We start from the raw sequence: 27,521 nt of genomic DNA, 5'->3' as shown, positions 1-27,521 counted from the left end.
AGTTATAAACGCTGTACGTCCTGCGCCCTTATAATCCCTGGAAATGACAAAAGACAGGGTGCCGATCTTTTGAGGGGATGTGGGGAGAGGAGACCCGAGTTTTAAAGCCCAGCTTAGGCATTATTTGGAGCAAACAAAACAAAAGCAAAGCAAAAATGTACACAGAGCCCCGTGTTTTCTAACATGATTTTCTAGTCTCAACACCAAACAGAAAAACTTTCTCTTCCTCCTTTCCCATCCTTTGTTTTCCTTGGAACTCCAGTTCTGGGCCCCTGAACCTCAACACCATCTTCCCCGATTCAGCACATGTCCCGCGCGGAAACGACCAGGCTGGAGCGAGCCTCCCCCGGACGGACGCAGACGGACCGCAGTCCTCTTCCCTTCGCGGCCGAGGGCGCGCAGAGCCGGGGGCGCGGGCGGCTGCAGGGCCCGGCGCGCCACCGCGCGAGCTGCTGGGTCACCGCCCGGGCCGCACCACCCGCTCCGCGAGGAAGTGACGACTGCGCCGTCCCGAGAGCAACAAAGTTTGAGTCTGCGGGCCCTGCTCGCCTGCGCCCTGCGCCCCTCCGAGCGGCCCCGGGATCCAGCGCGCAGGTGAGTCGCGGGGCTCGGCGCCCCCCCTCGGCAGCCGCGGCGCCGCCGTGGGGCCCCCGAAACGCTCGGGGCCCGGGCTCGGTGGCGCGGGCGGGGAGGGCCGGCGGCGCTGGGGTGGTGTGCGGGGGCCGCTGCAGGGAGCGAGCTCTGCGGCCGGGATCCGGGCCCCGGGCTGCGACCGTGTTTGGCCGCGGGATTTCAAAGCAGCCCGGGGCTGCAGCCGGGCCTCTCCAGGTGCTATTGGCGAGCGCAGGGGTGCAGGGAAGGGGCTTCCCGTGGCCGGCGTCGCAGGCCAGCCCTCCGCCCGGGGTCGGGGGCGGGGTGCGGCCATCCCGACAGGCTGGGCGCAGCCGTCCCCCAGCCCCCGCCCGGCTTCCCAGGGAAGCGCGCTCTGACTCTTCTCAGCCCTCGCTGAGGTTGCAGGAAGGAAGTTAAAGGAACTTTCCCCCCCACTTTTCTTTGCTTGGCCCGACAGTGAGGACGAGCACAGCCACTTGGAAGTTTGGGAAACACCCCTACGCATTTCCAAAAGGCAAAACCCAGAACAGCCCCAAAGTCCCCTTTGAACGAATTCCTCTGACTCCCCCCACCCCCTTCTTCTCCTACACCAAGTCCCGAGCCCGACAGTAATCACTAAGGCCTAACACTTTGCAATTTAGCCATAAAAACTGTCAGCACACCCACATACATATGTGAGTGTTTTCTATATAAAACTCCCAAACCCGCTTCCAATGGACTCTGAGGCGTCGCGCTCTTTTTCTGTTCTTCCAAAACTGCTAGGGCTTGCAGGACTGTGCTTGGAAACTTCTGTGGTGGTTCGCGCCGCCTTCGGTAGCCTCGTGGCGTAGGGTTGTTTTTTTTTTTTTTTTTTTTTTGAGAACAGCTGAGAAGTTTATGACATCCCTGCAAAGTAACTTGGGACTGGCGGGTCGGGCGGGTGGCGCCCGGGCTCCGGGGCTTGGAGTGCAACTGAAGCGGCAGCGGCCGCGTCGGGGACGCGTTGGTATATGCAGGAATGTTCGTCGGTGCGGTGGAGACTCCGACATGGGATGTCTTGAAGTTGAATGGAACAGTTCCTAGCAGCAGCTTCCTGCCGGCCTGTAATTACAGCGTGATTGCACAGTCAGGCATTGTTGGCCTGGATGTTTATACACAGGCTATTGTGCAAGACCTCGGTGGCAGCGAACAAAACGCGCATTTGCATTGCAAATGTCCAGGACAGACCTGGGTCTGAGCTGCAGTCGCCGAGTTCTTTTCGGCCTTTCACCTTAGCGAGGTGATTTATTTCCTTGCCTTTCCCTTCACCTCGGATAATTTGCCAAAAGGCCAGAGAAGTAGAGTGGATCCGGGAGGGCAGGATCCTTCCACTCCCAACCTCATGCAGCCTGAAAACTGTCCCAGGAATTGTACCCTTATTTGTGCCTGTAGAAAATGTGGGATGACGTCAGCAGGAAAAGGAGATGGGAGATGGCTATCGACCTCCCTAAACGGGAAAGCAGTTTGAATTAGCCAAATTGCATGGTGACTGGCTTGGGGCCTGGCTGCAAAGAGGACACGTCAGACATGTGTGACTGTGCTGGTGAGCTAGACTTTGAGCCGTCAAGTGTCAGATGTAGAAACTTAGTAGGTGGGTCCCTAATTCCTTTATTGTGTTCTGGGCAAAGGGAAAAGTGCTGGGTCTTTGAGACTGTTGTCTGTGGCCAGTGTCTGGGGTGGGGGTGGAGGAGTGACTCATATTCTTTTTCTCCAGAGGAACCCCTCCCTCCTTCCTGAGCAAGCCCGGCTGCACGGACCAGGGTTGGGGGGTTGCTACACGGACCAGGGGTTGCTGCAGGAAGGGAGCAAAGCTTCAAGTGTGGAAAGAAGGCAAACAGGTTTTCCTTGAGGGCCTCAGAGGTGGCTGACTGTGGCAGAGGGATTTAAAACACAGTCACAAACATGGACAGGCTGCATGCTGGGCCTTTCTTCCAACATGCCAAATCTCAGCCCACTCTTTCCGTGCCCTAGGTGGAAGGTTCTGCCAGGGCAGCACTCAGCCCTGCTGAGGGAACTGTGTGACTCGGTGACGGGTACCGATGGCCTGGCACACTGGAGCTTCCCCATGCCTGGCCTTCTCCCCAACCAAGGAACGGAGTTTCACCCAGAGGGAAAACGCTGTTTTGCAACCTCATGCCAGCTGCATGTCACGGGCACAGTGACCATTTGTCCAACCAAAACATTAGGGCATAATCCCTGGCAGACACCTACGTGCTTCCAGAGACTCAAGGAAAAGCACATGAAATCGGGACATTTCTGGAAAGTCTGGGACATCCAGACAGTTGCCACAGGGGAAGGAGGGCTAGAGCAAAAACACCGCAAAGGTGGGAGTTCCCAGGAGTTGCACAACTCCTTGTGTTGGGTACATTTGGGTTTTTACTGAACTTGACTGTCAAGGTCCAGTTAGCTGTATCACCTGATCGGGGATACTTTAGTAAGAGCCCACTGGTACACAGCACTAGTCTAGAGGAGAGGGGAGGGGAGCATTCCTTTCTGACCCTTGAGAAAAGACAGCTTTGAGTTTGCAATTTTTTGTCTTCATATAGACCATGCAGAGACTAAAACTGCCCAAAGGCCACCTGGGATTGTGGGAGGAGAGTGCAGGAGATTAACCTCTAGCAGAGGCCAAAGAAAGAAGGACTCTGGGCTTCCCTGGTGCTGAGTGGATGGGAATCTGCCTGCCATTGCGGGGGACTTGAGTTTGATCCCTGGTCCAGGAGGATCCGACATGCCGAGGAGCAGCCGAGCCCGAGTGCCACAGCTGCTGAGCCGGTGCTCTAAAGCCTGTGCTCCGCAACACGGGAAACCACCACGTTGAGGAGCCTTAGCACCACGACTAGAGAGCAGCCCCCGCTCGCCACAACTAGAGAAAAACCTGTGCAGCAGCAAAGACCCAATGCAGCCAAAAATAATAAATAAATAAATAAAATTATTTTTAAAAAAAAGGGACTCAGACACTCCCCACCCCTGGAATTGTAGAGTCACCTGGAGCAGTCACCTGCCCTTGTCATCAGTTCAGCCTGGCTTTTTGTGCCTAACTCAGGTCCTTCCCCGGCTCACTCACCTTTGCCTCTGTATTAATAGAATTTGCAGTTGTACACACAGCCCAGGTTGAGACTGGAAACTTAATCCTGACTTCCTCTCCCAGTTTATGTAAATACTGATTTATGGCCTAAAGTAACTGCCCAGTTCGTGACCCCAGAACAGCCCTGCCTCCTGCCTCACTATGCATGTGTAGGAACAATACCGACAAAACTCTGCATCAAAACTTGACAGATTTTTAAAAATCACCTTATTGTTTTAAGAGGAGAAGCTGTTTGGGTAATTAGGAAGCTCCCAAAAACTCTGAGGCTCCACTGGAGAGAAGCAGATGGAGAAGTCCCCCTGCAAGATGGTGGTCTTAGTGTGGAGGCCTTTTATGCTCTCGGGCCCAGTATTTATATTTCTGTTCATCTGCCTCCTCCCAGCCGCCTCCCTGCACCACAAGCCTGTGTTTTGACATCACAACTAACCTCCAAAAAAGGAGGCAGAACCATTCCAGCCAAAAGAGGGCATTCCAGACCCTGAAGAAAGTGCTGCAGTTTCCCAGATGACTGGTATTTCTGTCCTGCAAATTTGTTTCCTTCTTTAAAATGTGCCCCCCTTCTTTTCTCAGTCTCACTGAAGCATCTCTTTGTGAGACCCTTAAACCTTTTTTTTTTTTCCTTCTTCTTCTACATGACACAGGGCAGTGCTTTACGACTTTCTGTCTCAAGTGCCACTTGAAATACACACAGGTCTTTGAATGAGCCTGGGATAAAGGGCTCCTCTGTAATCTCACTTAAAACGCCTGTTTGCAAGGGTCACCCTCCTGCTCAGCAACCTTCAATGGCTCCCCACTGTCTGCACGGAAAGGATCAAACGTCTAAGCTGGCAGTCAGGGCCTCACACACAGGGGTCTGGCCTCCACCGCTCTCCTGCCCTAACCCTCTGCTCTGACCCTGTGACCCCCTCTGTGTGTCTGGCCAAACTGCTGGTGGCAAGCGCTCCTACCTCTCATGCTTTCCCGGAAGTCTGGAATGCCTTCTCTTTCCTCTCTCCTTTTTAACCTTGTTTCTCTTTTTAAGAATTTCCTCTGTTCCACCCTGTCGGCCTCTCCCTGAGATTCCAGTAACATCCACTGGGGCCCCCTGATGGAGGAACCTTGAAAACTTGGTCTAAAGGACTTTCAGCTTTGGATCATAGCTCCAATCACATCTTTCATTTGGCTTCATAAATGTGCTTTTAGGTGGATCATCAGTATTAGCACTTCTAACTATACTGGAAGTCCCTGTTTTATATATCTTTGTCTTCCCAGCCCTGGTGTTCCCGGGGGATGTCTGATGAGGAGGAGGTTGGTGGTGATGGTGAGGTTGCAGCAGATTCAGTGGTCTTCAGATATTGTTGGCTGTGCATAGGCATGCACACCCAAGCCAAGCACCAAGAACCACGGTTCCCAGGCTTTATTCTGAACATCTAGCCACCTTCCTCCTTCTGCCTGTTAGCCTCACTCTGGTACCTCCTGGCTTTGTACCTCATTGTTCAGCTTCTTTTCCAGTGCCTCTTTTCCCTGGGTGCTAGACAGAGTCTGCCTAGCTTCAGCACTGGCTCCTCCTTGTCTTGATTTGAACCTAGCTGACCTGCCCCAGGATGTCCTAAGCCTGAGCACTGGCTGAGGGGTGGGGGAGACCATTCATTTCCTGGGTTGGCCTGGTCCTCCAGGGGAACCAACTGATAGAACTGGGGAACTCTCAGACAAGAATTATCAGGAAGGCAAAGAGATGCTTCTTGGGTGACTGCAGCTTTGATTTCCCCAAACAGGTATTGACCTATAAAACTAGATAGACTATAAAGCTGAGTCTTGGGGAGATCCTGGCTGAACTCTGACATCAGGCTTAACTGGGAAGATTCTGTTGACTCCACTCAGTTCTCATGCTCTTAACTTTAACCTTGCCATGTAAGCTAGAGCCTTTCTTTTTTAATTGAGATATAATTCACATACCATAAAATGCACCCCACATGCTAGATTCTGTAAAATTTTTATTTAAAAATAAAATCTGGTTGGGATGTCCCTGGAAGTCCAGTGGTTAAGACTCTGTGCTTCCAATGTAGGGCTGTGGGTTTGATTCCTGGTTGAGTAACTAACATTCCACATGGCAAGTGGTAAGACCAAAAAGAAAATAAATGAATTTTAAAAATCTGATAGGAAAAAAAATAAAAATAAAAAAATGAAAATCTGATAGGTTCTTTATCCCCCCCCCCCTCAGTTTTCTTTTTCTCCCTCAATTTTATTCTCAGAAAGGTAATATACAACCCAAGTTGCCCATCAACAAATGAATGGCTTAAGATATATGATATGAAGTCGCTCAGTCATGTCCGATTCTTTGCCACCCCATGGACTATAGACTACCAGGATCCTCCGTCCATGGAATTTTCCAGGCAAGAATACTGGAGTGGGTTGCCATTTCCTTCTCCAGGGGATCTTCCTGATCCAGGGATCGAACCCAGGTCTCCTGCTTTGCAGGCAGACAGTTTACCATCTGAGCCACCAGGGAAGCCCATATATATAATATATATATAGGGAAGATATATACACAATGGAATATTATTCAGACATTAAAAGAATGAAATTCTGCCATTTGCAGCATCATGGATGGACCTAGAGAATACTATGCTTCGTGAACTAACTCAGAGAAAGATAAAACTGTATGATACCCCTTATATGTGTAATCTGAAAGATAATACAGATGAATGTATATGCAAAATAGAAGCGGGCTCATAGAAAACAAACTGGTGCTTACCAAAGGGGAAAAGAAAGTGAAAGAGACAAATTTGGGGTATGGGATTAAGAGATACAAACCTCTATGTATAAAATACATAAGCAGCAGGGATATATTATATAGCACTGGAAATTATAGCTGTGATCTTATAATAATTTTTAATGGAATATAATCTATAACAATACTGAATCACTGTTATACACCTGAAATAATATAATATTGTATATCAACTATACTTGGATTTTTAAAAACCAGGTAACACATACATATAGTTCAAATTCAGTAGGGGTAAGTTATACAGTACAAGTGTTAGTTTCTCAGTCATGTCCAACTCCTTGCAACCCCGTGGACTGTAGCCCACCAGGCTCCTCTGTCCATGGGATTCTCCAGACAAGAATACTGAAGTGGGTTGCCATTTCCTTCTCCAGGGAATCTTCCCGACTCAGGGATCAAATTTGGGTCTCCTGCATTGCAGGCAGATTGTTTACCATTTTAGCCACCAGAAAAGTCCGTACAGTGTAAAGTAAATTTCAAAAATAGTTTCAATATAGACAATATATTACTGTACATATATATATACTAAACAGCTGCTGCTGTTTAGTTGCCAAGTCGTGTCTGACTCTTTGCTACCCCATGGACAGTAGCCCACCAGGCTCCTCTGTCCATGGGATTTCCCAGGCAAGAATATTGGAGTGGGTTGTCATTTCCTTCTCCAGGGGATCTTCCCGACCAACGGGTCAAACTCAGATCTCCTGCTTGGTGGGCGGATTCTTACTGCTGAGCCACCAGGGAAGCTGATATGTATATAAACATATATAAGTGGGCAATAGAATTAGAAAAATAATTATATGTATTTTAACCTTGAGAGAAGGAAGACCTTTTTTAAATTCATTTTATTTTTTTTAGGAAGACCTTCTTAAGAAAAGGACAAAACAGAACCCATAAGAAAATATTGATAAATTTGATAAAATAATATTTTGAAAAAGTAAATTTCCCATCCTCTAATGTTGCCCATTTCTTCAGTCCTTCGGTGTCTCTGTCTTGTGAAGTCGCTCAGTCGTATCCAACTCTTTGCGACCCCATGGACTGTAGCCCATCGGGCTCCTCTGTCCATGGGATTCTCCAGGCAAGAATATTGGAGTGGGTTGCCATTTCCTTCTCCGGGGGATCTTCCCAACCCAGGGATCAAACCCAGGTCTTCCTCAATGCAGGCAGACACTTTATCCTCTGAGCCCTTAGGCAACTATAATTTGTCATTTTTCAGCCATGCTTCCAGATGTGGCTTCTGCACATAGAAGAAAATATGAATATATAAACAAATGCTGGCGTACTCCACACAATGTTCTGCATTCTGCGGTTTTCACTTTTAATGTGTCTTGGAGATTGTTCTATATCAGTCCCCATAGAACCACTTCATTTTTTCCGTTGGCTAAATTGTATTCCACTGTATGAAAATGCCATCATTTATTTAACTATTGTTTTTTTTTTAACATGTATTTATTTATTTACTTGATTGCATCAGGTCTTAGTTGTAGCATGCAGGACCTTCACAGCATCATATGGCTCACAGGCTCTGTAGTTGTGGCGCTTTGGTAGCCCCGTGGCATATGGGATCATAGTTCTCCAACTAAGGATCAAACTTGGTCCCCTACATTGCAAGGCAGATTCTTAACCACTGGACCACCAGAAAAGTTCCTTAACTAGTCTGTTGTTGAAGAGCATGTGGGTTGTTTCCAGTGTTTTGCTGTTACATGCAATGTTGCAGTCTGTATGTTGAATTCAACTTTTAACGGAAGATTCTTGATGTACTTAGAAGAGTGAACCTGGGATTTTCCTAGAAAACTATTGCTGAAAAATTATGCATAAACTGCACTTAATAAACCCACATTGTCTAGAATCTGCTGTTTCACAAAATAATCAGTTTTTAGAACTGTTGAGCCTTTTACAGCTTTAGGACCTTAGGGACTGTTATCATCCTGTTTTATAGTAACCGTAGTAACAGCGTCTCAGAGAATTTAAAGCTGGAAAGGGTCCCTGAGGTAACTCATTTTTATCTAAAAGGTTCAGAGAGGATAAGTCACTTCTCTAAGGCCACACAGCTGCTCAGTGGAACTCAGTCAAGCGCAACCCCCACATTCCATTTTCTTTCACCATCCTGCACCGATCGTCTTAGTCATCATAATCATCAGTTCCAGTATTTGTAAACCAAGGGTTTTGTTTACAGTGCTCTCTTTAGTTTCCTTCAGGCAGTACACAAAGATTTAAAAAGAAGAAACTTGAAAGAAAAACAAAATCAAAAGCCGAGGTGAAAGCGAGGTCTTTAGGAAGACAGTGGGGTGCTAGAAGGCCCAGGAACACAGTTCTAGCACCCCCTGGGAAAGCCAATGAATACAAAACTGACTGTCTCACTGGGCATTTGTAGAACAACTGCCGTTTTCTCAACACTGCATGTGGCCCAATCAGAGATCCCACCCTTCACTCCAGGAGGCTGGCAGTCAGCTTCCGAGAGAGGTGTATAGCCAGAGGGACCTGTCAGCTAAGAAAATGCAGTTTGGTGTAGTTGTATTTTCTGAGGATCAGATTCTAAACAGTATGTTTGGACTTCCCTGGTGGTCCAGTGGCTAAGACTCAGAGCTCCCAGTGCAGGGGACCTTGGTTTGATCCCTGATCAGGGAACTAGATCCCACATGCCACAACCAAGAGTTTGCATGCCTCAACGAAGATCGAGATCCTTTGTGTTGCAACTAAGAACAATAAAATAAAGTCAGTGTGAAAAGTGAAAAACAAGAATGCAATCAAGGTTATTAACCTTGAAAGTCTCTTAGTAGGGCAGCAGGCAGCTGGCAGACACACAGGCTCTTGATACTTCATCTTAGGCAATTCCTCTAGTTCTGAAAGTTGTCGTTTCTAAGGTCAGGCAGCAGATAAAGTGGTTGGCTTGAACTTGGGGGCTCTGTAGTATGAAATATGTGTGTGTTCAAACAGTACAGTCTCACCCAGCATGCTGAACGCTTGTACTGTGGCATCCCGCAGGCAGCAGGCTCGGGGCTCTTAGCTCAGGCTCACCCTTGAGCAGACGGCGGGTTTATAATTTAGGAAATAACCAAAGGAGGTTAAGCAAGGAAGGTTCTTGGAACAGGTGAGTAGGGTGTGATGCAGAGATCCATGGAGTGGGTTTTAACCTGCAGGATTGCAGAGGGAGGACTTAAGCTTTGGGTGACCTGTCATTGCTGCGGGTCTGGGAGAGGGCAGTGCCATGCGTGGCAGACACTTTGCTCTAAGGCCGTAGTCCTTCCCATCTGCTCTCCTTCTCTCTCTTCCCCTGGCTCTCCTCCCCAGCCTTCCTCCTGCCGGCAGTTGTAAGAGGCCTGCGAGGAGTCTACCCCTCGAGCCTGCGTCCGCTTCCTCTGTGGCCTCCCAGCAGCATGTGCTTTGGGACAAGCTAGGAGTCAAAGCCACTCTCGGATCCCATTTCCACTTGCATGCGAGGTGGGGCAAGGCTCCGGATTTCCCCCAAGAGGCCGGTGCTGATGTACCCAGCTGGCATTTCGGATGTGAATTCCCAGTAGCAGTGAAGCGCTGCCTGTCATGGTTTATAGAGTGATTTCCCTTCCCATTCTTCATTCTTTCACTCACTCACGCCGTATGCAAGGTGCTGGGGATGCAAATTAAGGAAGAGTCAGCTTCCCGCTTCGAGGGGTTCACAGTCTCTGAGGGAGACAGACATGCCCGAAAGCTAAGAGCCACTAGTGCCACGGATGTCAGTGTGAAAGCGTTCCGGGCTCTGCAGGGCTCAGAAGCGGGACGGGGTCACTTGGGCCCGGCCAGAGGAGAGTGGAACCGATGGGCAAGATCTAGCATGGCCCCAGTGCCTGGCCCCATACCTGTGCCCAGTGAAGGCTGTGGAATTAATGAGGACAAGGCTTTCTGGAGGAGCTGGTGTTTGAGCCGAGTCCTGAGAAAGGAGTAGGCGTCCACCAGGGTCAGGGCATTCAAGGCACGGGTAGCAGCTCAGGCCGGGCCTGGCGTGGAGGCGTGACAGCGTGGTTTGCTCCGGGAGCTACAGCAGCAGGTGTGGCGGAGCGCTGGTGGGAGGGGGTGCAGAAAGGGCCGGGCGGGGCCAGGTCATGGGCCAGCCACTGGTGTCAGCAGCGAGATTTGGTCCTTACTCTGAGGGCAGTGGGAGCCCCTGGGGTCCCATGGATGTGTGTATGTGTGTGTGTATGAGGGAGAGGGAGGATCAGATTGTCTTTTTAAAGATCACTCACTGTGATGTGGAGGATTGACCGGAGACGGGGAAGTTGGGCAGCAAAGGGACCAGTGAGGAGGTCACTGCGGGAGGTCAGTGTGACCCCTGGGGCGAGATGAAAAAGAGTCGGAGCCAGAGCGGTGTGGGAGGGAAAAGCTGGATTAGGAAGCTGTCGTGGGAGTTGGGTTGACAGGCCTTGAGGACCAACCAAATGAACAGAGCAAGGGAGGTTGGAGTGTTTGCTTTGCTTTCTACTTGAAATATAATGGGGAAGGAGCAGGTTTTAGGGGACAGACACTGAGTCTAATCTCTTTGGAGACCCTTGCAGGACATTTGAGAAAGCGGTTTGGGGGCAAGATATACCCCTGGAGGATGGCACTGGGGAGCATTGCTTCCCCCATGGACTCTAAGCAGGCTATCAATAAATGTATCATTTAAGTAACCAATAAACATATCATTTAAGTAAAAATGATTCCTTACTGTGCAGCTACAGCTTCAAGACAAGTTTCAGACAAATCCGCTTACCTCCCTTTAACCCCCTCTGTTTGTCAGACATTCTGGAACAGACACTTGGGAATCGCCAGGACACAGTTGGAGCTAGGGGAGCTGGTGGCATCACCCATGGAGAGCATGCAGTCAGAGGTGAGGGATCACCATTTAAGGGGTACAGTACAAGGGGAGTCAGCAATGGAGACCGAGAAGGAACCGATGGTGAGAAAGAAAGGACATCAGGAGACCATGGTGTCATAGATGCCAAAGGAGGGGGAAGCGTTGCATTTTATGACAACAGAGACCATGATTTTGTTCACCAAGTACAGCACATGGTACATATTTTCGTATGTCTTTTATTGAGTTGAAATTGATCGATTGTTCATCCCTGGGGACATTGAGAAAGAGAGGACTGAAAAGAATGATTGACTTAGGAATTTAAAAGTTCCTGGAGCTTTGCCATTAGTAGGGTCTTCTCATTTGATTTAAACTCTCGGAGAAATACGGGGTACAGGTACACCTGCCCCAGGGTTGGAATGACATGTGCAAGTCCTCGAACTCAGGTTTCTTGACTCCAAGTCCACCCTGCCCTGAACTGATGGGGAAACAGAGAAGAGTCCAAGAGAGTGGTAATGCTTTTAATTTCTGGTATTAATTCCCCAAATTGGGGCATCTGCTTAGAACCGGGGCAGGATGGATTGCTATATTCAGCATTTATGTCTTTTTGTTCATATCTGTCATTATAAGGTGGCTATAATCCTCTTGTATGTATGAGTATTTACATGAGACTTTTCTCAGAGGGAAGGATAGAAGCTTGAGCAAAGGTGTTGTCTTGGGGGGCCAGAGGAGTCAGTGTAGAGGTCGAAGGACATGCTGGGGTAGTCTAGGTCTTTGGTCTGCAAACAGCAGAAGCTGACTCTGGCTAAATTAATGAGAAAAGGAATGTAATGGAAGGATATCTGGTGACTCACTGAATGTCCTGGAAATCTGGAGAAGGAGGCTCAGAAATCTATCAGGATCTGTGGGAAGCTGGGTAGCTGGAACCGAAGACAAAGTGATGATGCTAACTGGCCTGACTGCCAGCTAATCTGAATGCTGCCACCACCTCTGGAATGAGTTTTGAACTCTCCTTGATTCTTTGTGGTGTCACTCAATCCAGAGGCAGAGCCCAGGTGGAGCATTGGTTGGCTGGCTTAGGTCACATGCCCATGTTCTCATACATTCTGGAGTTACAGCTTCCCCAGTGGCAAGTGAAACTCTTCCTTCCACAAGGACTCACAGCACCAGGTTCCTGAAACCTGGGGATTGGGTGCACAGGCCCAGTGAACAGGTGTCCATCATGGAAGCCAGAGCCCATCCTAACCCTCAAACTGGGAAGATTGGACAGTGCAGGTCATAGGAAGTGGAGACAGGGCATCCCCCTTAGGCCACTGAAAATATCCACATTTTGATCTTAGTCATTTGGGACGTTTTTCTGAATTCTTTAGTTTCCAGCTAAACTTTAGGATCTTTTTGTGCTTTTGAACATTTTGTTAGCAGTTGGGTTTTTTCCTCTGGAATCTGAATGATTCCAGTGGAAAAGAGAGCTCATCCCAGCATCTGGATCCTCCCTGAACATTTGGAAAACTACAGTGCTGCCTTGTAAGGACCGAGGCCAAGGGTTGGCTCTCTCTGCCTAACAGGCAGCTACAGCATGAATTCTGTTTCTCCTCTGGATTGGGCAAGACCCACAGGGCCATGAGGTGTTTGGGAGGTGCTGTCTTGCTTTTCGCTGGAGCTTGGAGTTTTGGCTTCAAGCTTGGTTTGTGGAGGGCTTCCCTGGTGGCTCAGATGGTAAAGAATCTGATTCTGACAGTAAAGAATCTCCTGCTCTGCGATTCTGTGCGATTCTTAGGTTCGATCCCTGGGTTGGAAAGATACCCTGGGGAGGGGAATGGCTACTCACTCCAGTATCCTTGCCTAGGGAATTCCATGGACAAAGGAGTCTGGCAGGCTATGGTCTGTGGGGTTGCAAAGAGTCAGACACCACCCAGCCACTAACACTTTCACTTTCACGTGGTGTGTGGAATGATTGAAGTCCCTGGTGCCCAAGCTGTCCAAAGCAACAGGACTGGGCCCTTCTCAAGTTCTGACGATGTCAACCTGGTGGAGGCATTTTAGCCAATATCCTGGCTGAGATAGAACTAAAGAAGCTAGGGCTTCATCTACCTGGGACTGTCAGCATTGCCAGTCACATCCCTGCCCATTTCTTCATCCAGATGAGGTGTTGATTAGGTGAGCGCCAGCTCCCTTCCTGCCCCCAGGTCCTCTGGTTATAACTCTTTGAAGTAAGAGCACCTTGCAGGAAATCTTGGTCATTCAGTTCCGATAAACTTAGACGAAGCAGTTCATTTGCTTTAAAGAGAAAAATGCAGTTTTGAACTTTTGGACTCATGGCTGCAGTGGCTGCCTGTGTTTCAGGACATTTTTTCCCCTGGTGCCTGTTGATGGGGAGGTGCTGCCTCCACGCAGCTGAGTGTGTTAAGGGCCGAGTTCTTGCATCCTGGACTGGGGGAGAGGCCTGAGCCTGAGGCCTGCTCACCAATGTGGGGTCAGGGTGACCCCCAGGAGGGATGAACAGGAGTGTTCCCGGCCAGTGTTGGCTCTGGCACAATTTGCCCCCTTTTGCCCATTTCTGTCCAGATGAAATGGAATTGAGTTAAAAACAACAATGAAGCAGAAAAAGAAGTCTTGAGGGATCTGAGTTATTTTACTGAGTTATTTTACTGAGTTATTTTACTGATCGTGAAAGTGAAAGTGTTAGTCGCTCAGTCGTATCCGACTCTCTGCGACCCCACGGACTGTAGCCCGCCTGGCTCGTCTGCCCATGGAATCCTCCAGGCAAGATCATGTCACCTGTCTTAAAAAGCCTTTGAGGGCTGCCCAAGTCCTGCAGGAGGAAGCTCGCCGTCCTCAGAAAGGCGCCCGAGGCCCTGGGAGCCCCAGCCCACTCCTGCCGCACGCACTTCCCCCGAGCGCCCTTCACGTTGTCTCTGCCCCTCAGCACGGCGGTCAAGCCCCTCTGCCTTGCGCGGTGTTGTCCCGCGGCCTGGAGCGTCCCCCCTGTCCGTTTGCTGGCGGGTGCCCACAGAGCCGGCCAGAAGTCACCTGCATCCTTGCTGCCTTCCTGAGCCACACCCCAGCGTTTCTGCAGTCGCGCTTCCCCATAGGAGGAGGCTGGCATCAGCCGCAGGTGCGCCTGGCTCCTCCCTGGCCTGGCACACAGTAGGTGTCCGTGATGTGAGTGGAAGAGTGGTCCGAGGGGATGTGAGGATGCGGCGGGCGGGGACGGGGGGCAGGCCCAGGACCTGGCCTAGGTCGGGGGCACTCGTGGTGGGTGAACTGACAGTCTCCCTTGGCACCTGCGGATGGAGCCATTACCCTGGGGGCTTTGCTGTTGCTCTGAGCCTGAGGGAGACCCGGGTGAGGGGAAGAAGGGGATTTAGGGCCACAGAGAGCCAGCACCTGGGTGCCCCTGGTCCTGGAGAGGACTCTGAGGAGGCGGCGGTGGTGAGGAGGTGGTTTGAAGGTGGCTGAGACTTCCCTCTCCCACCAGCGCAACCCCTGAAGAAGGAGAAACACCAGCTGCCCTCGGAGGACGACCCCCCTCAACGTCCGTGCCCGGCGCTGTCTGCCGGCTTTGCACAGAGAAGGAAACTGGGGAGAACGAGGCAGCCGACCGTGAGAGGAGACCTTGAGGTTTTAAAATGAAAGCCCTGTGGAGCCGAGTGGTGGTCAGGACAGGCTGCACTGCAGCTCTTCCTGTCGAAGGGGGTGGATGAGCACCCCCAGACGACGACTGCAGCAGGAGCCCCAAAGCAGGCACTTGGGGTCTCCTTTTGTCTATAAAATGAGATACTTAGACACACGTGGTTCTTTTCCTGCTCAGAAATTCCCCGAGCCTGTGCACGGAGCCTGGCAGGCAGTGCAATTTGTGATGCCTCACAGTGGGACCTGTGTCACCTCTCAGGGGCCCCCCTGGCATGGAACAGTTATCAGGGGTCTGCATGCCACTTAAAGAGAGCCGTGGAGAAGCATCCTCCCTGCCATGGCTGATGAGGTAGACTTTCTTTCTGAAAAGATTTTTTTTCTCCAAGTCAACTCTCCCTTAACGGCTGAGCCCATACACACATAGTCCTACTTGACTGCCGGTGAGTGTGAGGCCTCTGTTTTTTGCAAAATATGTTTGCAGAACCCGAAAGCACAGAGTATTTCTAAAAGCTCCTTTAGGAACCCACTGAAGTGTGTCTTTGTTCTTGGCACCTGGAAGGTCAGCCTAGAGGAAGCTTGGGTAGTGGGGTGGATTTGACGTCCTAGGGAGGTGTTGGCCCACTTGTGGAGGGATTTCTTTTCAGATCTGCTTTTGTTTCTGCCTCGCTGGGACCAGCTCCCTCTTCCTGTCCATCTCAGTCTTCCACCTTCCCACCCACATCTCTGGCCTCCTTCCTCATCCCTCCCCAGCAAATTCAGTGGAGCTCCCTCTAACATCCATTCAATCATAGGGTTTATGCTCCAGACGCCCAACCCACAGGGGCAGCTGGGAAAAGTGGAGTTTAAGGGTAGATGTTGATTGGCAGGATTGGAAGGTATTGTCAAGAAAACTACTTTGGAAAATAGATAATCCAGATAACACACACAGAGCAATATATCTTTAAAATGTAGAACTTGAAGCTATAAGAATGTTAATTTCCTTTTACGTATTAGTATTACTATTGGGAATTTATTCTAAGGAAATAATTCTTAACATATAATTCGGACATGATTTAGAGACTAAATAACAACAACAATACTTATATCAATATAACATGTTATATATTAATATACTTTATTATATTATGCTCTTATAACATTATATCTACATACTTTAATATATTTATACAACATTTATATTTGTTGTTGTTGTTGTTCAGCCCCTAGGTCATGTCTGACTCTTTACGACCCCATGGACTGCAGCACACCAGACTTCCTTGTCCTTCACTATCTCCTGGAGTTTGCTCAAACTCATGTCCACTGAGTCGATGATGGCATCCAACCATCTCATCCTCTATCGCCTCCTTTTCCTCCTGTCCTCAGTCGTTCCCAGCATCAGGGTCTTTTCTAATGGTGGATTCTTCGCATCAGGTGGCCAAAGTATTGGAGCTTCAGCTTCAGTCCTTCCAGTGGATATTCAGGGCCCCCATGGTGCCTCAGATGGTAAAGAATCCGCCTGCAATTCGAGAGGCCTGGGTTCAATTCCTGGGTTGGGAAGATGCCCTGGAGGAGGGCATGGCAACCCACTCCAGCATTCTTGCCTGGAGAATCCCCATGGATAGAGGAGCCTGGTGGGCTACAGTCCAAGGCGTCACAAAGGGTCGGACACAACTGAGTGACTAAGTACACAGCACACAGCACAGGTGTTCTTTAGGACTGACTGGTTTGATCTCCTTGCTGTCCTACTTTAATATATATTATACTTATATAACATATAAATGTATAAGCTTATATATATTTTACTTGTATTCTTTAAAAAAAGACCTTAACGTATCAATGTCTTTGGATCTGGGTGGGAAGGAGGCCCCAGGGGAGGAACGCCAAACCTCCCATCTGCTAGCACCTGAAAGAAAGAACTGGTATGTCTTATCAGCACGCTGCACTGCAGGGGCTGGAGAACTCAGATTGGCTGCCTGAGTCTTTTAGTCACAGGAGGCCTGACTTCACAGGCTGACTAACTCCGTAGCTTCGGGGCTCCCAGCATGGACTCTGCCTGGTGCAGGCGATCCCCAGTGACCTCAGAGCCCCAGATGACTGTTCGCACCTGGGTTTCCAGGGCCCCAGCCCAGTGAGCACGTGTGGCCCTGAAGCTGAGACTCTGGCTCTGCGCTGCCCACTCACCTCTGCCTGGTCCCCCAGGCCTCCTGCAGCGGGAGGCAGATTCTCTCTTCTGCAGTTCACACAGGCAGCAGAGAGGGTCTGATTTGCACACTGACCTCCTGTGGCCCTGCCTGACCCCGGTGGAGCCCCAGTGAGTTTATGTCTTGGGTGTTTGGAGGGTTGCACATATTCATTATAGTATTGAAACTTAGAGTTGCCCTTTAACCAACCTGGGTGGGGGGGGGGGGTTCCCTTGTGGCTCAGCTGGTAAAGAATCCCCCTGCAATGCGGGAAACTTGGGTTCGATCCCTGGGTTGGGAAGATCCCCTGGAGCAGGGAAAGGCTACCCACTCCAGTATTCTGGCCTGGAGAATTCCATGGACTGGACTCCAAAGAGTCGGACACGACTGAGCAACTTTCACTTCACTTTAACCAAGCTCAGGAAGGAAGCTCCCACATTCATCCAGTCTCTCTCTGGCTTGGCTGGCAGGGCCCTCTGATCCCTCCCATCTTGCCGAGAACTCTGCTGGGACTTGCAGCTGCAGGTGTGGCCTGTGGCTGAGCAGCTGACTGTCTTCTGACCGTCTCTGACCACCTTGTGTCTCTGGCACCTCAGAACCTTGAGACGCCTGGTGAACGGCCTTCTTAACCACCACTCCCTTGGATTTGCCTTCCTGTGTGTAGCCTTCTCCCGGTCTTTTTTTTTTTTAATTGGAGTATAGTTGCTTTACACTGCTGTGTCAGTTTCTGCTGCATCACAACATGAATCGGCCATCTATCCCCTCTTTTTTGGATTCCCTTCCCATTTAGGTTGGGCTTCTCTGGTGGCTCAATGGTAAAGAATCCGCCTGCAGTGCAGGAGACGCAGGAGACGTGGGTTTGATCCCTGAGTCAGGAAAATCCCCTGGAGGAGGGCATGGCAACCGCTCCAGTATTCTTGCCTGGAGAATCCCATGGACAGAGGAGCCTGGTGGTCTCCCTTCCATGGGGTTGCAAAGAGTCAGACATGACAAGCGACTGAGCACAGGTCCCCGCCCATTTAGGTCACCACAGAGCACTGAGTTCCCTGTGCTGTTCGTAGGTTCTCATTAGTTTTCTGTTTTATACACAATAGTGTATATACGTCAGTCCCACCCAGTCTCCAGTTTATCCCCAACCACCCCCCGCCAGCCTTTTGTCTCAGTATCCGTGTATTTGTTCTCTATGTCTGTGTCTCTACTTTTGCTTTGCAAATAAGATCATCTTTGCCTTTTTTCTAGATTCCACATCCACGTGTTAAGACACGATGTTTGTTTTTCTCTTTCTGACTTACTTCACTCTGTATGACAGACTCTAGGTAGCCTTCTCAGTGGGGAACTTTCTTGTCACGTGGAGTGTCTGGAGGACCCACGATCATTCTTTCCCTGTAACTAGCACAGTCCAAGGCAGGAAATGGAGACTCCTTGTGTTGTTTGGAGTCCCGAGATGTGGGTGGAGCCGGGAGAGCCCTGGGCAGACCTCAAGTAGGCAGGTTGGAGCCTGCTAACACAGAAGCCACTGCAACAGAATGTGTGGAGGGATGGGTTTATCACAAGCCTACATGCGCTCAAGCCAAATTCCAGAACTCTCAAAGATGTGGAGTTTGTTGTTCCATGATCAGACTGAAATAGGGCCTTGTGGCTGGAGATTTGCCGGGGTCAGAGGGAAACTGGAGAGCGTGTGGGCCCAGGGCTTGCCTGGATACTCACGAGGGTACTCAGGCCAGTTTCATGTCCTCCATGTCACATAGGCTTGTGTGTGGGTGTGGAAGCAGAGATGAGGAATATCCATGTGCTTCCTTTGAATATAGTGTTCATTCTTCGATGCTGTGGTCCCATTCCCACCCCCAACTGACTCCAAGGGGATCGTTGCTGGTTGGTTTACTGACTGATACAGAATCTAAGTAACAGGCTGTCTTCCTGAGCCCAGGACCCAGCAATAACTGCTCGTCTCAGTTCCCTAATTTAGAGACCACGTGCGTGCCCCAGGGTTGTCAGCAGCTCAATTTCTTGTAGCTTGAAACACATTTCCATAGAAACAATGCTATAAATGGTGGTTGGGCTGGTTCCTAGGCTAGCCCACAAAGAGCCCCAGTGTCACCTACGAAGTTGCTGAAATAAGGTATTAGTAAAATTGAGAGCGCAAATGCAGCAGTTAAGAGCTAGCACCCAGGACTCCGGAGGTTAAATGGTGTGGGTTTATTTGTGTCACTTTGTTTCTTGGGCAGAAGTGTCTTTCAGAGCCCTCCTGACAAGGGAAGCCTCTGGGCCCTCCTCCTGCCCACAGTCATAACTCCGCCTCTCCCAGTTCACATTCCTTCTTCCTTCCTCATCAAGGCAGGGGGCAGGACTTACCTGGGCTGGGATATTTTTACGATGAGGAAATTCTGTCCAAAGGCCTTTACATCATCAATATCATCATCATTACCATCATCATCATTATTATTTAAACCATCTTGATCAACTTAACAGAATAAACATTACACCTTGGCAGTTTGCACTGTTCAGAATTTTCTGATTGCTGCAAAATGTTCCGAGAGAGTTTTAACATTAAGTTAAAAAGTCCCCCTCTACTATTTTTTGTTCTGATTCTGTCACTTAACTTGAGTTCATCTAAATGGTTTCATCAGATTGTTTCCTTGTGTCAATTCTTTCGTATTTCATTCTGTTACCATACCATACTGCAATCTGAATGGAGTTCCATTTGCGGGGAGTCTCAATACAGGCTCCTATGAGCCTCTTTTATAAAGACTCCTTTGTGGTGGTAGTTTAAGTTGTTTTCATGGGATCTGGTCTCCCGACTGTAATAACCTGATCAAGCCTTCAACTCTTGCAACACAATGTGGAATCACATTCTAGAAGGATCTGAGAGTTTACAGCAGCACCGCAGTGTACCTGCAGCTGTTTCCTGATGAGCCGCCAACAGCAGCTTTCTTGTTTAATTTATTTACGTTTTTTTCATGTCGACTCGGGTCATAATGGGTCCTTAATGGTCTTCTAATTTGCATATCTCAAGTTGCTGCTGAGACCCAGCATTTTTCCTCCTCATGATTTACTGTTTGTCTTTCCTCATGTGTCAAACTGTGTTCATCTGTGACTGCGGAGCCTCCCCCACTTACAATTTATCTCCTCAGGACCACTTTCCTGTTGGGAAATACAAAGTCCTGCCTTCCTCCCTGCCTCCCGGATGGGGCCCGGCCCCTCGACCTGGGCTAACTCCTCTCCACATCTGCCTCGACGACCGCCTCAGCCCCTCCTGCCATTGCCTGCAGCCCCCGGACTGCCGGGACTTAGGCTCTGGGTGGGGGTGGGAGGTACCAACAAAGAGGGGGCTGTGCCTGTGGTGGAGGCAGAGGGGAGGTAGGTGCCAGGCAGGGGCTTGCCTGCTGGTTCTGAAATAGGTTCATTAAAGTGACCTCCTTGGAGGCAGGCTGTGCTGGGAGATTCTGGGAGGAGCCAGAGGCGGGCAGGGGGCTGCAGAGGGCTCCGGAGGGCATCTGGTTTAAGGGTCACCCACTGAAAGGCCGGTGGGGAGTAGGGGGATCTCAATAACAGAGGCCAGCTGGTTGCAAGAGAGCAGCACTGGTGAGATGATAAATGACAGTGACCCGTGGCCTAGGAAGGGGTGGAATCTGTGGAAAATTGGAACGTGTACCTCCCATCACAGTGCCTGGCACAGCTGCTTGACTCCACCCCCGAGAAGGAGGGCCCAATGTAAGCAATGTTCCTTTTTTTTTTTTTTAAATGACAAACCAGAAATCCCGATTTTTAACTTAAATCTCCTGATTTAAATGTTTGGATATACATTTAATTCAATAAAAATAAAATACATTATATAGGTCAAATGCAGTGTATCTGGGAATGAGCCTGGTTTGTGAGCCTCCAACCTGTGACCCCTCATTACTTGATGGTTTTTCTGGGAAAACAGGCCCAGGGAGGCATCCTCCCTGGAGCAGAGATCAGGACTCAGAAAGCCCGGTGGTCAAGTACCATCTGTCTGACCTTGGAAGAGCTGTTTAACCTTATCTATAAAAAAGAAGATAATGGCTTCCTCGGGGTGCTGGGTGGACCCGTTGGGGTCGCATCATGTCAGGCGTTTAGTAGATGCTCAGTTAATGTGTTGATAGGTCCTGCGTGGGGTCATCTGGAAAATTAGAGGAAGAGCTAGGCCCAGAACATTGCTCTCCTGACTTCTTGTTCAGAGCTTGTTTCACATCACATTGGCCTGCTTTCATGGGAATTTTCAGAGATGTCAGGACACAGGGGTCATTCTGACCTCTGGGAAAATACAAGTCACTTTATGAGAACTTGCCTGACAGTTACTGAGCTCATGTAATGGGGACTTAGCTCTGTGGACTTTGCCTTGCAGTCCCCAGAACCCAGGAGATCCACTCTCAGTAGCAGTAGTAATATTAATAATACTATACAGGGAATGCCCTGGCAGTCCAGTGGTTAGGGCCCAGTACTTTCACTGCCAGGGCCTGGGTCTGACCCCTGATCGAAGAACTAAGATTTTGCAAGCTGTGTAGCAAGTAATAATAATAATAATAATACCATATACCATTGACCCTAAGAAGTCAATGATTATGAAACAACCATTGTTTTATGCAAACTATGAAAAAGAAAATGCTGCTAGTTAAACCATGATGTGCTAACAATTGTAAGATGCATCCTGATTTCAGAGATATTAAAATGGGGGAAATGTGCGTCTTAGAATGGAAGAAACAGAATGGTAATAAAGTAGTGATAGTAGTAGCCACATATAATTGCTTACCTCAAATTTTTACAAATATGATTTTACTTGTGCATTTATCAACAGGCCTTTAATTTTCTAAGCACTCACCATGTATAGGCACCAGAGATATGAGGTGACTCAGACCTAGGCTGTGCACTTCAGAAGCTCTGATCCTAGTAGGGAGGTGGTACAGGAGGCGGCTGTAGAAAAATGTGTAAGGGATGGAGGCAAGAAAAACAGAGAATGTCACGGGAGTTAGGAGAGAGCGCAGCTCTTCTGATCCTTAGGGGCAGAGACCGAGACAGTTGGAGGTGCCTGGGATTGATAGGAAGCTCTCTGAGGACTTCCCAGGTAGCTCAGTGGATAAAGACTCCGCCTGCAGTGCGCTAGACTTAGGCAGATGTGGGTTCGATCCCCGGGTCAGGAAGATCCCCTGGAGAAGGGCACGCAACCCACTCCAGTATTCTTGCCTTGAGAATCCCATGGACAGAGGAGCGTGGCTGGCTGCGGTTCCTGGGGTCAGAGAGTTGGACATGACTAAGCATGAGCATGCGTGCAGAGGAGGAAGGGAGTGAGCGAAGAGGATCTTGGATGAGGAAGAAGCTGAGCAAGGAAGGATGTGTTGCAGCTGGAGCTAGCTTCAGCCAGGTGCCAGTTGGCATTGTACCAACACAGATGTGATCCCACATTGAGGGAAGGGGGGCCCATCTTTTGGACCCACCCCTCTCTGACGCTCCCCCACCCCAGTCAATCATTGCCTGCAGTGCTCTCTCCCAGCAAGGGTTCCCTTTGAGAAGGGGGCAACTGTGAACCCTTAGCAGCCAAGACTCAACAGTCGCTGGGGAATGGCACACCAGCCTGATAAACGGGGATCTAGGGGTGCCTCCAGCAGTGATCACTGCAGTGGCCGTCCTCTGTTGAAGGAGTCAAGGAAGGTTTTCTGGAAGAACTGCCATTAAGCTCAAGTCAAGAGCAGGGTAAGGTTTACCTGTGGATGCAAGGAGGAGGAGCGTATGTGAGAAAGTAGACGTCTTGGGAACTTCAGGTTGTTTGTGTGGGCCTGGGGCTGGGAAGTAGGGCAAAGCCAGATCATTCTAGAACCGCAAGTGCCTAACAGTCTGGCTAACAGCTTTTTGCAGCAGGTAATGGGAGATTTTTTTTTTTTTTTTGGCTGCACCACGTGGCACATGGGATCCTTTTTCCACCCCCGGCCGGGGAGTGAACTCGGGTTGCCTGCATTACCAGGCAGATTCTTAACCACTGGACCATCAGGGAAGTCTGGTGGGAGCTATTGAAAAGGGATATGATCACTCTGATGGCAGTATGGGTGATAAATATCCTAGACTAGATCAGTTAGGAGAGGAGAAAAAAGGGTAGCCAATACTTAGGAAAGACTCAACGTACACCATTGTTTTAAGCTCTTATCATCCCCATTTTGCACATAAAAAAACCAAGTGGTTAAGTAGGTTGCTCAAGGCCATCAAGCTAGTGTGAGCCAAAAATTGGACTCAGGTCTCAGCCTGTGCTCTTAACCTATACATTCTCATGAACATGAATTTTGGCTTCTAGTCCAAGATGCATGATTTGTATTTGTTTTCATTTAAAAATAAGGCTTTAAAGAACTGCCCAGTGCATATGCTGGATCCCAGGGGTCCCGTTCCTCCTGACCCATAGCCATAAGGTAGGGAAGCTGAGTTCTAGAGAAGAGCCCGTGAAGGAGTCTGTTCTGGGGCTGGTTTTGCAGGGGGTGTTGGACTGTGCTGAAACGAGGCCTTTGGGAAGCTGGCAGCTCTGGTTCTGTGAAGAAAGGGCGTTTCTGTTTGTGGCCCTGTCAGCCCGCCCTCCCTGGCGGCCACACCTGTTTTGTCCTTCTCCCTATCCCCGGCCAGACGTCTGTCCCAGAGTGACAGCAGCAAGTGGGGACATCTGCAGAAGCTCCCTCTGGGGCCTGACAAAGGCATTCAGAACCTGGCCCAGGCCTGCGAGAGAGGGAGGTGGAGGCGGGGGTCGGTGGGTGGGCCACGGGGTGAGGACAGCTGTGGGCTGCTGTGGCAGGCGCGGCCCTGCCCCGGAACAGGTGAGGTCAATGTGAACTCAGGCGGAGGGCCCCCTGGGTTTTCAAGTTTCAAGGGTAGAAGAGAAGGCAGTGCAGGGACTTCTCAGCACACGCGCGGTGCCTTAACTTCACGGCTGGGGTTTCTAGCTCTCTGCTCCCTCAGAAAGGACGTGGCCAAAAAAGGGTGTGAAGAGAAGGCACGGGTGTCAGAGGGGTGTCCCTGTTGGAGATGGGTGGGCATGCAGTGGAAAAGCTTGGAGTGCAGGAACTGGGCAGAAGCCTTGGAGAGACACCGGGAAGGGACACTGGGTCAGTGCTGGAAAGAGTTTCTCTGGGCAGAGCCCAGCAGAGAGGGTCACTCCAGGCTGATGGGGTGGACCTGGGGGCTTTTCAGAGGAAACAGAATCTTGACGAGGTTCTCGAAAGGGAAAAGCTAATTTTGGGAGAAGAGGATCTAGGATAAAATAGTAAAAAAAAAAAAAAAAAATGTAACCTCGTATAGGTATGTAGCATGATACAGCTATAAAACCATTTTGTCCTTGTGATTCTTTAAATCCCTAGAAGGTGGCATTCTTTTATGGTTTGTGTCGCAAATACTGTACAGTGCCTCTCATAGGGACCCAGAACTCGAGACTGAGAGAAGCTAAGTGTCAACTTCCTAAGATCACACAGTGGGTTGGCTTTAGTTAGGCAGGATCCAGACTCAGTCCTGGTTCCCTGTTCTTTCTGTATCCAGCCTTGTTTTTCTTCTGTTGTAACTGTAGGTCATGAGGTCCCAGAGGTAGGCAGTCCCTTTATTCTGAAAAGGGCAGTGACAACAGGACACAGGCACATTAGGGACATAAGGTAGACTTGAGATTTCCTCAAAGGTGTTTGTACTCTCAACTCCCCACATTCCTGCAAAGGTTGGTTATTCACTTAAACACACTGTGTGCTGGCCTGGATGGAACGTCCTGACAGAGAAAGGACAATGGGAAAAGGACTGGAAAGCAGGCATGGGGTTTGGGGTGAAGAAAACTCTTTTAAGTGAATGATGGAAACAAGGTTCATGGAGGCAGGTGGACGGGTGGTGAGAACCTGGCTTCCGTGGAAGCTTCTTTTATCTTTTAGTAACAGCTTTATTGGGATAGAATTCACATACTACAGTATTCCCCCATGCAAGCTTCCTCATGGTCTCAGGTTGCCCCAGAAGAGGATGCGAATGATGACCACTCGGGCAGTGAGGGGTAACTTGGTGCAGAGTCCAGAGAGCCGATGCTGTTCCTGGAAGCCTCTTGAATGCCATATTCTACGGTCACTGGGACCCAGAGTTTGAGATTCTGTCTAGGGTGCTTTGCTTCCTGGAGTGTTTCTCAGGAGATGCACTCCCTGGGACCTGGAGCTCTGTGCTCTTTGCTGTAGTTTTGTAGCTTGCTGGTGGAGAAAAGCCTGCTCTCTGGGTAAGGTCCCTGGACCATCTCTTTCTTTTTTTTTTTTCTTTTCTTCCCCAAAAGGCACCCTTTTTAGTTGCCCCTATAGGAAGGGTTAGAGCTTCTAGAACCAAAACTTTCACTTCACATGTCAGTGATTCTGCACTGTCATATCTGCAGCAAAACTGACCTCCAGGGCCTTCCTGGAAGAGCTGCAGCTTTCTTTACACGTCCTCATCTGCTGGCCTTTGGGAGGGAGACTTCTCCTGCCAGGCAGGCGCCATCTGGGACAGTCTTGGGCCCTCCTCCCCTTCTTCCTTTGTGAGCGAGAGCTACTCCAGGATGTGCAGGGCTGTTCCAGGTCACTGACTCCTGTTTCTCATGCATCCTGCCATCCAGCCCTGCTCCCTATGCTTCTTCCTGGGCCCAGACCAGCAGCCCGGCATGGGACAGGGAGGGAGTCCTGGCGGGACAGGGCTGAGGAGTGCCCTCTGGAGTGGCTCCCACTTGTTCCCTGGAGGCTGGGCTCTGGCTCCGTGGTGGCAGACTCTTTTAGGAATGTGCTCCCCAGGCAGGGTTCTGGAGGGGAACATCTCTGGGCTGGTCTGCACTGGCTCTGGGGGAGCTAGCTCTGGGCTGGCCCAAGCCCACCTCTGGGGACCAGGCCCAAGGGGGAGGTCAGGATGGCTGCAGGTTTGCAGAGGAAGCTGGCAGCAGTGAGCACTGGAGACCAGGTGGCTTTGCTTTGGTTCCCTCACTTGGATGAGGTGTCAGTGGGAAGGAAAACATCAGACAAATGGAAAAAACAAAAAAGATTTTGCACAGAACCTCTTGCCAGGAGTCCCGGGAGTCCAGCCTCTACTTGGGGGCCTGCGTGCCTGAGCTCCTCAATCCTCAGTGACTCACTGCCTTCCTCTGGGAGAGATGGGAAGAGGAAGAGAGGTGACAAACTATTGGCTTGCCTTGTGATCTTGTGTAAGTCACTCGACCTCTCTGAACCTCAGTGTTCTCATCCATAAAATGAGCGAGATGAAACCTCTCACACACACAGGGTAATTAACTAGGCTGTGTGGGGGGACGTGCTTTGAGAATTGCCAGGAACAATACTGTCAGAGCAGATGCTAAATCCGAGAGCCTGGGCTTTTCTTTGTTGGAGGTGGTTTCCCTGGCTCCTCTATTCATTTTTTGGCAATCACAGAATCATGGATTTTATTTTATTTTTTTTTTTATTTTTTATTTTTTTAATTTTTATTTGTTTATTTAATTTAGCTGCCCTGCAGAGCATGTGGGGTCTTAGTTCCCTGACCAGGGATTGAACCTGTGCCCCCTGCAGTAGAAGCACAGATTCTTAACCACTGGACCACAGAGGAAGTCCCCAGAATCATGGATTTTAAACTGGAAGGAATTTTAAGAGGTCATCGGGTCCAGTCCCCTGACATAATTATCTTTATTTTGCAGATAAGACTAAGTTGTCATTACTGTGACATATGTGTAAATAAGCCCTTTTCCTCCTGGGTAAGGTGTGAGCTCCAGCCGCACACAGGGGCTCCCACCAGTGAAGGGGTGGAAGAGGATAGGAAGGTCATGCCTCTTAGAAGCAAGTGTGGGGTTTTGAAGGTTTCTAGGCAGAAGGTACCAGTATTGTCTCTGTCATCCACTGGGGGCAGGGGGAGGGCCGGGGTGGGTAAGGGCCTTGCCCTGCAGGCTCAGAAGGGCAGTGAGAATCACATTCTGCTGCCCCTCCCCTTCCCCCTGAGAAAGCAAAGGATGCACCTGCCTCTCAGGACTGGCCACAGGGGAAAAGCGGCTGCTGCCAGGACACAGTATATTCTTCAGTGGCTTTTCCTTCAAAGAAAAATCTCCTTCTAACCTATCTCCTTGGGAAAAACAAAAACAAATGGAAAGAACCAGGGAAAATGGGCTCCCTCCTCAGGACTTACTCCTGGCCCTGGAGCCTCACTGTAAGGATACTTGGGGGCCAGCAAGAACCACCTGAGTAGCAGAAATGTTTCCCATCTTCCCGGCCAGTTGAGGAGGCATCAGGGGATGGCATCAGCTGATGGCAGGGAAGGTAGGGGAGCTACAGGCAGGCAGCCCAAAGCTGCCCAACTCTGGCCTCAGTTGCTAGAATTAAACCGAGGCGCTTTTTACATCTAGGTAATCGAGACATGGGTCTTTTATAGGAACTGGGACCAGTCTCTCAATAACCTTAACACCGCTAGCCAAAACGGGAAACTGGGGGAGACTGT

General features: G+C 49.8%; 1 protein-coding gene across 2 annotated transcripts in view; it reads left to right on the top strand.

Annotated features, from left to right (window-relative positions):
• Positions 1-431: 431 nt before the first annotated feature.
• MIDEAS (mitotic deacetylase associated SANT domain protein) overlaps positions 432-27,521 on the top strand; it is a 68,873-nt gene continuing 41,783 nt past the window's right edge. Inside the window, exons 1-2 of one of the 2 annotated variants that reach the window (XM_065941942.1) lie at positions 432-594; positions 11,230-11,319. The gene's annotated coding sequence lies outside the window, so the exon portion shown is untranslated. The remainder of the gene's footprint in view (positions 595-11,229; positions 11,320-27,521) is intronic. The other variant, XM_065941941.1, reaches the window with a different exon arrangement.

This window comes from Muntiacus reevesi, chromosome 7, assembly GCF_963930625.1.
Source record: "Muntiacus reevesi chromosome 7, mMunRee1.1, whole genome shotgun sequence".
NCBI lineage: Eukaryota > Metazoa > Chordata > Mammalia > Artiodactyla > Cervidae > Muntiacus > Muntiacus reevesi.
The sequence above is the reverse complement of the archived record's forward strand: the minus strand, read 5'-3'. Positions and strand labels throughout refer to the sequence as shown.